The following is an 11,154-nucleotide window of genomic DNA, read 5'->3' as shown; positions in this document are numbered from 1 at the left end:
GTCTAAATAAGATATTAGAACAAACGAACGAATCAATGGATATTAATTGCAGAAGAGGATTAGACGCTATCTGATGCCAAATCGATCCATTTTGTACTCTTTCCCATCCATTCCAAGTTCCATAGGCGTTGGAGGCGGGTGTGCTGGGGGCTGCAGCCCCCAACCAAATATTTTTGTGAAAATTTGGGCAATATGCTGCTAATTTTTCGGGCACCTAATGAAAGAAAATAAATTGCAATGTGGTTTTCAATGGTTAAACTGATATTATTATCATCATTATTATTGTAACGACTTCCCAAAAAATTAAAATCAACATGGAAGGGTATAAACACGGTAAATGATTGTATGTAATTGGCATGCGATGTTATAACCGATGTACGCCTATATGATATGCATATTAAGATGTTGAACGCGCGAAAAAGTTTGGTTATATTTTCAGACAAGTCGTTACAGCCCCCCCCCCCTTTCCTCCTCTATCAAATTGGGCTCCTACGCCAATGCCAAGTTCTATTATATCCCTCCACTGACACCCTCCCCTTCACCTCCGCCAACTTCCCACCCCTCCCCTCCCCAATATTTTTTTTTACAATAACGCCATATGCGATATCCAAAACGGATGATATATCGGGCCTGGAGATGTATATAAAACATAACGAAATCAAAGATTTGACACTGGTCAGCATTGTGCAAGGTAATAGTGCAGGATTTTATGCAGATATGTTATAGTAAAAAGAAGAAAAAATATCAGATCTAATAATGTTCCTTGTTATGTTCTATTCGGGATTTCAAGATATGCACCTTTATGGTATGTTTAAAAACTCAACGGACTGCTCCTTTAAAGCTGATGACGTTGGATCCTCGGTACAGGCATGTCGATGTTAACCTATTGCCTTAGATATACATAAAAAGAAAGTTATAATTACTCAACTACAATAGGTGTTCTTTTAAGTCATATATAACAACAAAGCATCCTCCCGTGACATCCAATATCATTGCGCCTTGAAAATATGTTGTAACCACCCGATACTCATAGGTAGTACAGTAACTACTGTTCATGTTCCACAACCGTGCATCAGTAACTACTGCGTTGTGTTCGAAACACGGTAACATGTGTTACAGGTGGCACAGTCACTACTGCAAGTTTTTCCTTACTGCAATTTTTTTTTTAAATTTAAAATTTAATTTTAAAAATTTAAACTAAAAAATATATATATTTTTTTTTTAAATTACCGCAAATTTTCACCTGTCGGACTCGAAGTGTAACAGCTTTGCAGTTATTACTGTGCCAACTGTAACACATATTACGGTGTTTCGAACACAGCGCAGTAGTTACTGATGCACGGTTGTGGAACATGAACAGTAGTTACTGTACTAGCTATGAGTATCGGGTGGTTGCTTGTAATACATGATTGCAAACATGTCATTTGAAGCTGTAAAACTCTTACGCTGTCCCATTGCATTGCGTTTTCGTAAGATCTAAGGGACTGGCATAATGCTGCAGTGTATTAGACTATATGGTCCAGTCACTTTAAGTGTTTAACCTTAGCTACTTTAAAGGGATTAGTTTCTCAAACAAATTAAAAGTATTCTATACAAACATAACCTGGACTGGTAATAGTGGTTTCTAGCTGTCTACAGCCAAACATAGTAACATTAATGTTTGTTCCTAAAGTCTTCCAAAGGGCCTTAATATATAAATAATTTGAAATATATTGTATGTATTATAGTATTGTATTGTGTATATTGTATGGAATATTGTTCTTTCAAGGTGGTGATATTTTCATCAATTTTTTTTTTAACTATTACATTCTTTTTAAAGTAACCACTCCTTATTCACCGCCTATCCCCAACCCTCCTCATCCACCGCCGCTTCAAACCCCTCTTTTTCCATTTCCCCTTCCCACCCTCCTTTTCACCGCCCCATCCCACCCCTCCATGTCCAAGCCCCTCCCAGCCCTCCTTTCCACCGCCCCTTCCCACCCCTCCTTCTCCACGTCCCCTCCCCTCCCCACCCCTCCTTCCCCACCGCCCCTCCAACTCTCAATCTCCACCGACCCTGAACTTAAAAGTTAAAAAGCAAAAGAAGGTGCTGGTAGAGTCTTAAAATCAGGACACATCTAAGCAGAACATTTTTTTTTTAAATCGAATGATATATATAGCGTTTTCGTTACAAATCCAAAATATTACAACAACATTGAAAGCTAAACATTTGACGTAGATTTTCTTGTGATATCTCATGTCATTTACCGTCGGTGGCGTACCTGTACTAGTTGGCACCCGGGCGGATCCTTCCTTTTTCATCCCGTATACAAGGGATGCCGTCCCTGGGGAAGGAATCTTAGGGGCAAAATGGTGCTATCTTTGGCAAAGATTTAGGCCGTGGCATTGCACTCCCCTGACTGGTACCCGGGCGGATCGCCACTCCCCCCCCCCTCGCCACCCATGCCTTTATCACGCCACTGTAAACCATCCAAATGTAGGAATAGTATGTAACATAACGAATGAGTCGTAATGCAATAAAAGTAACCTAAAGTAAGTTTCATATATGTCAATTCGGAAACAATTAGTCGAGATGCCTATAGGGAACTATTAACATTTGTAACAACCTTGGGTTCATTATATATCTTTGTCGTATACAGACAGTATGAACTAATTTGAAGGAACTATTATTCTTTCATTTAAATCCGTCTGCCTTTCCGTTCTTCGGTAGAACGAAACCGATACACTCTTAAGGATTCGAAAGTCAACAGGTATCTTGATTTGATTGATCCACAATAACGAAAGTAAAACCGATAGTAAATTGACAATATTTCACAAGTCTGAAACAAGGAAGTTACAATTTTTTTATTTTTTTATTGTATTTTTAATCTTCATCATCATATCCCGTCACAGATGACTTGACTTTTTGTCAGACGGATATAATTCAAGAAAGTATAATGAATTGTAAAAAGGATTAAAGAAAGACTAAACATTGGCGGAGCAAGGGGTATTGGTTACGGGGGGGGGGGGGCGAGAATGGTCTGTAGGGGCGCTTTCGACACATTCTAAGCGGAGCGCCACCACAGGTTGGCGCGGAGCGTACAGACATTTTTCGAGTAAAGATACTCCCTAGATCGCCGGAAAAGACCCTTTCCAGGCCTTACTAATTTGTAGATAAACGACGAATAAATAGGTGTCATCGCCATTTTGTCAGAAAACTACACCAACAAAATGTGACAAATGTCAATAGGTATTTGAGAGCGCAATAAAAAAAGTCAATAATCGCGAATAAGTAAAAATTGGTAAAAAGCTGAAAAGGGCGCCAGCAGTCCATTTGAGTCCGTCGGGAGGGGGGGGGGGGCATCCGCCCCTCTGACTGTATGGACGCTCCGCGGCTGAGATTAAAATAAAACCTTTGTGAAATATGGCATTAGTTTATTGTAAGTTTGGGTTCATAAATATGTCTGGTTTATTATTTATTTTTATTACTTTTTTGATCGTTTGTTTGCGTCGTTAAATTGCTTCTTTCTTTTCTTTCTTGTTCTTTTTTCAATCGCTTGCTTGATTTGTTGAATTCTTTCTTGTTTGCTTACTTGCTCGTTTCATCGAATACTCGATCGATCCATTGATCGACTAATTGTTTACCTGTTGGATCGCTGTGCGCACAATCTGTGCCTAAAATCGGTGCATTGGTGCATATTTTGGTGCATAAAATCGGTGCATATGTTGTTTCTTTTCTTTTCTTTTCTTTCTTCAGGGAGTCTTCCACATTGTTAAGCTTTTAAGCTTTGTGGAAGACTTCCCTCCACTTTGTACTTTTGTGGCACAAAATAATAAAAATCAATCAATCAATCAATCAATCAATCAATCAATCAATCAATCAATCAATCAATCAATCAATCAATCAATCAATCAATCAATCAATAAATAAATAAATAAATAAATAAATAAATAAATAAATAAATAAATAAATAAATAAAAAAATAAATAAATAAATAAATAAATAAATAAATAAATAAATAAATAAATAAATAAATAAATAAAAAAATAAATAAATAAATAAATAAATAAATAAATAAATAAATAAATAAATAAATAAATAAATAAATAAATAAATAAATAAATAAATAAATAAAAAAATAAATAAATAAATAAATAAATAAAAAAATAAATAAATAAATAAATAAATAAATAAATAAATAAATAAATAAATAAATAAATAAATAAATAAATAAATAAATAAATAAATAAATAAATAAATAAATAAATAAATAAATAAATAAATAAATAAATAAATAAATAAATAAATAAATAAATAAATAAATAAATAAATAAATAAATAAATAAATAAATAAATAAATAAATAAATAAATAAATAAATAAATAAATAAATAAATAAATAAATAAATAAATTGGAAAGCAGACTATAGTACAAACTATAATACAAACTATACGTGTTAATCTATTCCACTATATATCTGCAGTGTTAACAGCCAAAGTATATGGTTGATTCCATTTTGCATGGCAACCAACAAGCCAGAAGAGGGGTCCGGACCTGGTCCTCCCTCCTGGACCCTGCTCGCTGGACCCTCCCCTGTAAACATGCTTTAGGGATATTATTTTTAAGATACGTGTTTTCTCTGTCAAACCCCGCGTAGGTCTTACGATAAAGCATTTAATCATTCTGACAAGAACTTTAGAAGATAATAATAAAATATAAAGAAAAACTACTACTGGGTTCCCTTGTACTCGGACTGAAACCACTAAATCCAGAGTGCGAGATAAATACTTTTACGAGACAAACCGGTTCCAAGTCTCCACAGGAAATGGAGTCGATTCTAAGTTCCGGAAAGTATAACTTATATACAGCCCAATGGGTATGCTTGTTTTTCGATGACTATCTTTTCAGCAAAAACACGAAAGGGAGGGAGAAAAAAAAAATTGAATCTAACGAAAGTATACTGACATTATAATGACGATTTACTTAGCATTTATTACGCCAATTAATTAACCAAGGATGCGCTCATACAAGTTTTGGTTTCATTCTATCATGCAATGAATGCCCGTTTCTTAGAAATCATTTGGGAATTTGCTAAGTTACGAAACAAGTTTATAGCCAAGCGAAGTTTTCACACAATACTCATTGAATTCTGTCATGTCACCCCCCCCCCCCCGCCCCTCTTTTTCTTACACTTAATAAAATGCATTTAATTTCAATTGCAAATGAACGAGGTAGATTTGAATCCCCATATATGATCACTCGCGGCTACCGTACTACTTTGGGTGTCTCCCGGAGTTAAAACCACTAGATTTGTTGATACAAACGTTTTGTCACTTAAAACAACACTCGTTGGTTAAACGTTTATGTAGAATATTCCCGGCTGCGGTCGCACTTAGTTTTGACATTTATCTGGAAAACGTTCATATCTGAATACAATCATTTCCTGACACGGTGAAATTGACTTAACTAAAGAGAGAGAGAGTTGGGGGGGGGGGGGATCAACTGACGTAATGGTAACTATACCAAGCATTATGTGGGAGGGAGGGAGAGATGACACACTTCGAATGGCAATGGGTTTTCTTTGACAGGGGGAAATCACAAGCTATAGTTACGTCAAATCTTTTCAACAAGATGGATTTCCTGCACATGTTCGTGGGTTACGAAGTACCAGTATTTGATATTATTTGCTTTTCCATTTCTTTCTTTCATTTTGTTCATCAAAACGGCAAGCACTTTTGAACTTTCTTAATAATAGTTTTTTTTTTTTTAAATTCCGTAACAAATGGACAGGTATAGTAAAGTATTGAAGGGTAATATTTATTGATAGTATAGCCAACCAATCAATAAAAGAGATTCCTTTTTTTTTATCTCATTGTTACTAGGGGTTAAACTGTTGAAGGGTTGCATTCCCCCTGTGCCCCCCCCCCCAACCATTTAACCCAGCTATCCTCCTCAACGGTCGCTATGTGCACATTCATCAAATATTGAATGCAGAGGACAATATTTCAACCAGTGCTAGTGTTTTAGTGTGTTCTAGGGGTAGAGAAGGTCTATAGGATACAGAGTTAGAGGGTTATAGCTTGAAAAGAAGGTACCTGTATAGGTGATCATTCTAATGCATGCTGGAGTATATATTGACCATGCAGGGGTAATACTTTCTATCGCTTTGGTGCAATGATTTAGTGGTTTAGTGAAATTTCGAGCTGTAAGCTAATACTAAGAGTGTATACGTAAATCATTCACATAGTTAATTTCTGGTTTTGCACCTTAGTTTACAAGTGGTCAACGTGTGGTCCATGAACGGTGGGGGGTGGGGGTCGGATGGGGCTCATTCTGACCCTCTTGTTATAATTTTCTGCGGCCGGCCGTGACTAAGTTGCCAAAATCAAGAACATTGTGTTGCTGGAGTATATATGCTGGAGTATATATTGACCAGGGGTAATACTTTCTATCGCTTTGGTGCAATGATTTAGTGGTTTAGTGAAATCTCGAGCTGTAAGCTAATACTTAGAGTGTATACGTTAATCATTCACATAGTTAATTGTTGATTTTGCACCTTAGTTTACAAGTAGTCAACGTGTGGTCCATGAACGGTGGGGGGGGGGGGGGCTGGGGGTCTGATGGGTCTCATTCTGACCCTCTTGTTAATTTTCTGCGGCCCGTGACTAAGTTGCCACAATCAAGAACATTGTGTTGCATGATATGTGTATATGCTTTGCCTATGCCTGTATCGATGCATACATGACACATAGCATATGGTTAATGCGCATGCGCAGCTGTCTGACTTGATGACCATATAATGTCATATTGAGTAATTCCATTTCACGGGAGGTAGGTAGGTAGGTATAACAACTTAAACTGTTGTAGATCCCGGATTTGGTACAAGAAGTTCAATTAGGCTAGCAAGGTTCATTTCCGTATGTACCAAATCCTGGTTAGTTAATGACTTCAATGTGGGTACAAAATAAGTGCAAGGCACTCTGAGATAAATGTGTCTAGATAGATGTAGGCTATATAAATATAGTCTAGGTCAAATGATACCTTATCAGGGATGTGCTCAGGAATATTTGAGTGCCGGGCAGATTGTGCGGTAGTGTGATCCACACCCTGTGAGAGGGATCTCATGGGTGGGGTATCCCCCTCCCCAATGGACAAATTTTGCAGATGAAGTATACTTATAGGTGGTGCTATTTTTCCTATTCTGTGCCATGTATTCTCCCAGATTTTGGTTATGGAAAAATTTGTTAAATTATCATCAAAAAAGTACCGCGCGGAAATTTTTAAAATACTGTTTGTACTGGGCGGCATTCAGAACTGCTGGCCGCCGCCGCCCGGTGCCGTCCAGTGTGAGCACATCCCTGCCTAATATAGAAAAGTTATATAAGAGTTGAAAGAGAACGTTACAAACTAGATAAAAGTTAATGTATGATATACAAGTTAACATAATGAAATAATGAGTTTGTTCATAGGCATTAAACGAAGGCAGCTATAGGGTTGGGTGGAGTGCTATACCAACAGGGATCATCAAGTATAATGCAGTGAATATGTATATAGTTATAAGTAGTTAATATTATTTAAGGCTTTGTAAGGTACAGCAGAGGGAAATATTCTATACTTACTATTGTGTCACAGTGTGTGCCACTATACTTATTATAGTGTCACAGTATGTGCCGCACTATACTTATAACTGTATCACAGTGTGTGCCATTATACTTATTATAGTGTCACAGTATGTGCCGCACTATACTTATAACTGTATTACAGTGTGTGCCATTATACTTATTATAGTGTCACAGTATGTGCCGCACTATACTTATTACTCAGGCTGTATCACAGTGTGTGCCATTATACCATCTACTATGTGTCACAGTACTTACTAGTGCTATTACTTACTATTACTTGTACTCGCTATCGTACTCGAGATATCTTCATTTGCAAAATCGTTGAATATGCACTATAGTAGTATATAATGATGGACTAGGTACGTGTACTTAGAACCTAGTACGTACACATACTTCAACTCATTGGCAGTGCACGTACTCGTACTCATTGCTATTGCACGTACTAGTATACTCATTGCTAGTACACGTACTTGTACTCATTGATAGGACACGTACTAGTATACTCATTGCTAGTACACGTACTTGTACTCATTGCTAGCACACGTACTAGTACTCATTGCTAGTACACGTACTTGTACTCATTGATAGGACACGTACTAGTATACTCATTGCTAGTACACGTACTTGTACTCATTGCTAGCACACGTACTAGTACTCATTGTTAGTGCACGTACTAGTATACTTATTGCTAGTACACGTACTTGTACTCATTGCTAGCACACGTACTAGTACTCATTGTTAGTGCACGTACTAGTATACTTATTGCTAGTACACGTACTTGTACTCATTGATAGGACACGTACTAGTATACTCATTGCTAGTACACGTACTTGTACTCATTGCTAGCACACGTACTAGTACTCATTGTTAGTGCACGTACTAGTACTCATTGTTAGTACACGTACTAGTATACTCATTGCTAGTGCACGTACTTGTACTAATTGCTAATACACGTACTACTTTTTAATAAAAAGTCACCAAGGAAAGAATCTGGGCACGAAAACCAAACTACCAAACGACTGATTCGCTCTCAAGCCCAGTCCCCTTGCACCGGGACTGTGACTGTGTGATCATCGTCAGGTGTGTATCACCATTCCCGAAGGGAACAGATACTACACATGATCTTAGCCAAAAGGCCGAGAAGCGTACTAGTACTCATTGCTAGTACACGTACTTGTACTCATTGCTACAAGTCGGCCACTAATAGCTGACCCCTTTAAATATATCACAGATCAAATGTTTACTGTTGAAACGAAAAGTGCCTAATTTAGATACAGTTGCGAGTCTTTTGCTTTAAAATCGAAACTATAGACTTTTGTGTTACTAAATATAGCTATGTCCGTTGCAATTAGAATGTATACAATTAATAACCGTCGTTTCCGCTTTATGCTGAAATAATAGATCAGAGAAATATAGTTAGTAGAATTTTAGTGTAATATGATAGTTTCGGATGTTGGTTCTTTGAAAAACAGATCTCAGTATAAAGGCGGTGACGTCAATAGTGAGGGCGTACAGTATATCATTGCCCGCGCCGTAAATATACAGTCACGTGATTAGAAGCGCCATTTTGGATCCGTTTACAAAGTCTATACGGAAGCGTGAGGCGTGGGTTGCCATTGGTATTTGATGTATCGATTCCCTTCAGACCAGTGGCGTAGGAAGGTACTTTTGAGTGGGGGGGGGGGGGGGCTGAAGACTGATGGCCAGCCTGGGGAGGGGTCTAAGATGAGGGGGTGTCCCCCTCCCCTTTGGAATTTTTTGCATTTCCAGGTGGCCTCAGATGCAATTTGGTGCAATATAGCACACTTCAACAGCCACTCCATTTTGTAAACTTATAACTTTGTATTTTCACCTGGCCTTAGATGCAATTTGGTGCTCCAAATAAAATTTCTTTTCTCATTTGGAAATGAAAAAGGGGTTTTCTGACTTGCGAACCGGGGGGGGGGGGGGGCGGAATGGTACTTCCGCCCCTCCACATTTTCACTGGGGGGGGGGGCTGGCGCCCCCCAGCCCCCGGTTCCTACGCCCTTGCTTCAGACATTGAAAGACGGAGGGGTTCCCGTTGGTTATATGCATTGATAAGAACCCTAAAAGAAAAAGTGTATTTACTTTCACAACACAACATTTCCCGAACTGCATTCTGAAAATTACGCCTTTTTATACTGAAATTTCGACTTTTTCTCTCAAAATTTCGACTTTTCGATATATCACAATTGACTATTTATGTTGAGATTTCGACGTTGTATTACGAAATTTGGCGCCGTTTTATCTCAAACTGTCAATTTTTTGAAGTTTAGATTTTTTATTTTTTTTTTGGTTTATATTGAAGTATCCAGTTTTAGTTCAACTTTTTATTAAAATTATTACCGGAACATTTTTGTATAGAAATTGCCACGTAGACTGAAAGGTTGAAACTTATATTATTTTTATAAAGGTTTTGACTGTCAATATAATGCATGTTTTCGATTTTTTTGTGGGTGTTTCGGCGAATAATGGGGTATACATTTGAAACGAAAAGTATAAATTTGATTACTGTTGACTGGAGAGCCGAGTGGGCGAGAGAGGGGGGGGGGGCGGAGTGCCTCCCCCATTTGAAAAGTTAGGGTAAGCTACCGCTCTGCCTTCATGTCCTGACACCAACGCAAATGCTTTGCATTGCGTATAATATATATCTATATATAACCATATATATGTGTGTGAGTTATGGTAACTACGGCCTAACAGGAGTAAAATGTTGAAAGTTCAATCCTACAGGAAGGAAGTCCAGTTTCCAGGGTATTTCTCTTTGTGTATATATCCTTGCATTGCAGGGGTGGTGGGGGGGGGCAATCTATTTTGATAAACTTGATGGCGATCGGGAGGAACTTGGTAACTCCATCCCCCTTCCCCCCACCTACATATATACACCAAAACAACAAAACAAATGAGAAGCACAGACTATACAAACAAGGAGTAATGGATTCAGATTTTCCATCGGTATGAAATAATAATTACGAATATGATCCAGATAAGGGGACCGCAATCAAGTTGATAATGAGGAGGAAACGACAGAGCGTTAATTAAACGTACTTTAACTGTAATTGGAGTATTGATAAAGAGGAAGGGTTAGAGCCTTAATCGATGAGGTGCATGTAGGGTGACCATGGTAGGACAAGGGGCAGGGGCGGGGGAGGGGGTAGGGTAGGAAAGGCAGCAGTCGGTATCATATTGGGAACAACATTTAGCCGTCCAATCACTTGTGACTCTGTGGATAATTCTGAATTTCGTGCAAGTATGAAATAGGACGAAGTTTGCACCATAGCCATCATCTGTCGTCTGAAAACGGAAGATGATTGCGTGTACTGAAATCATGCACTATGGAAATGGCGACCAGGTGAATATATATATATATATATATATATATATATATATATATATATATATATATATATATATAAATATATATATATATATATATATATATATATATATATATATATATATATATATATATATATATGTATAGTTTAAACTTCAGAAGGAAATATTTTCGGAACACTATCGATTCTTGTA

At 37.5% G+C, this 11,154-nt stretch overlaps 1 pseudogene; it reads right to left on the bottom strand.

The window, feature by feature from the left end:
* Window positions 1-8,677: 8,677 nt before the first annotated feature.
* LOC139983936 (U2 spliceosomal RNA) lies at window positions 8,678-8,750 on the bottom strand (annotated as a pseudogene).
* Between the last annotated feature and the right edge of the window lie 2,404 nt (window positions 8,751-11,154).

Source organism: Apostichopus japonicus, chromosome 16 (genome assembly GCF_037975245.1).
Source record: "Apostichopus japonicus isolate 1M-3 chromosome 16, ASM3797524v1, whole genome shotgun sequence".
NCBI classification, from domain to species: Eukaryota; Metazoa; Echinodermata; class Holothuroidea; order Aspidochirotida; family Stichopodidae; genus Apostichopus; species Apostichopus japonicus.
Note: the sequence above shows the minus strand (reverse complement) of the source record. Positions and strands in the feature narration are given on the sequence as shown.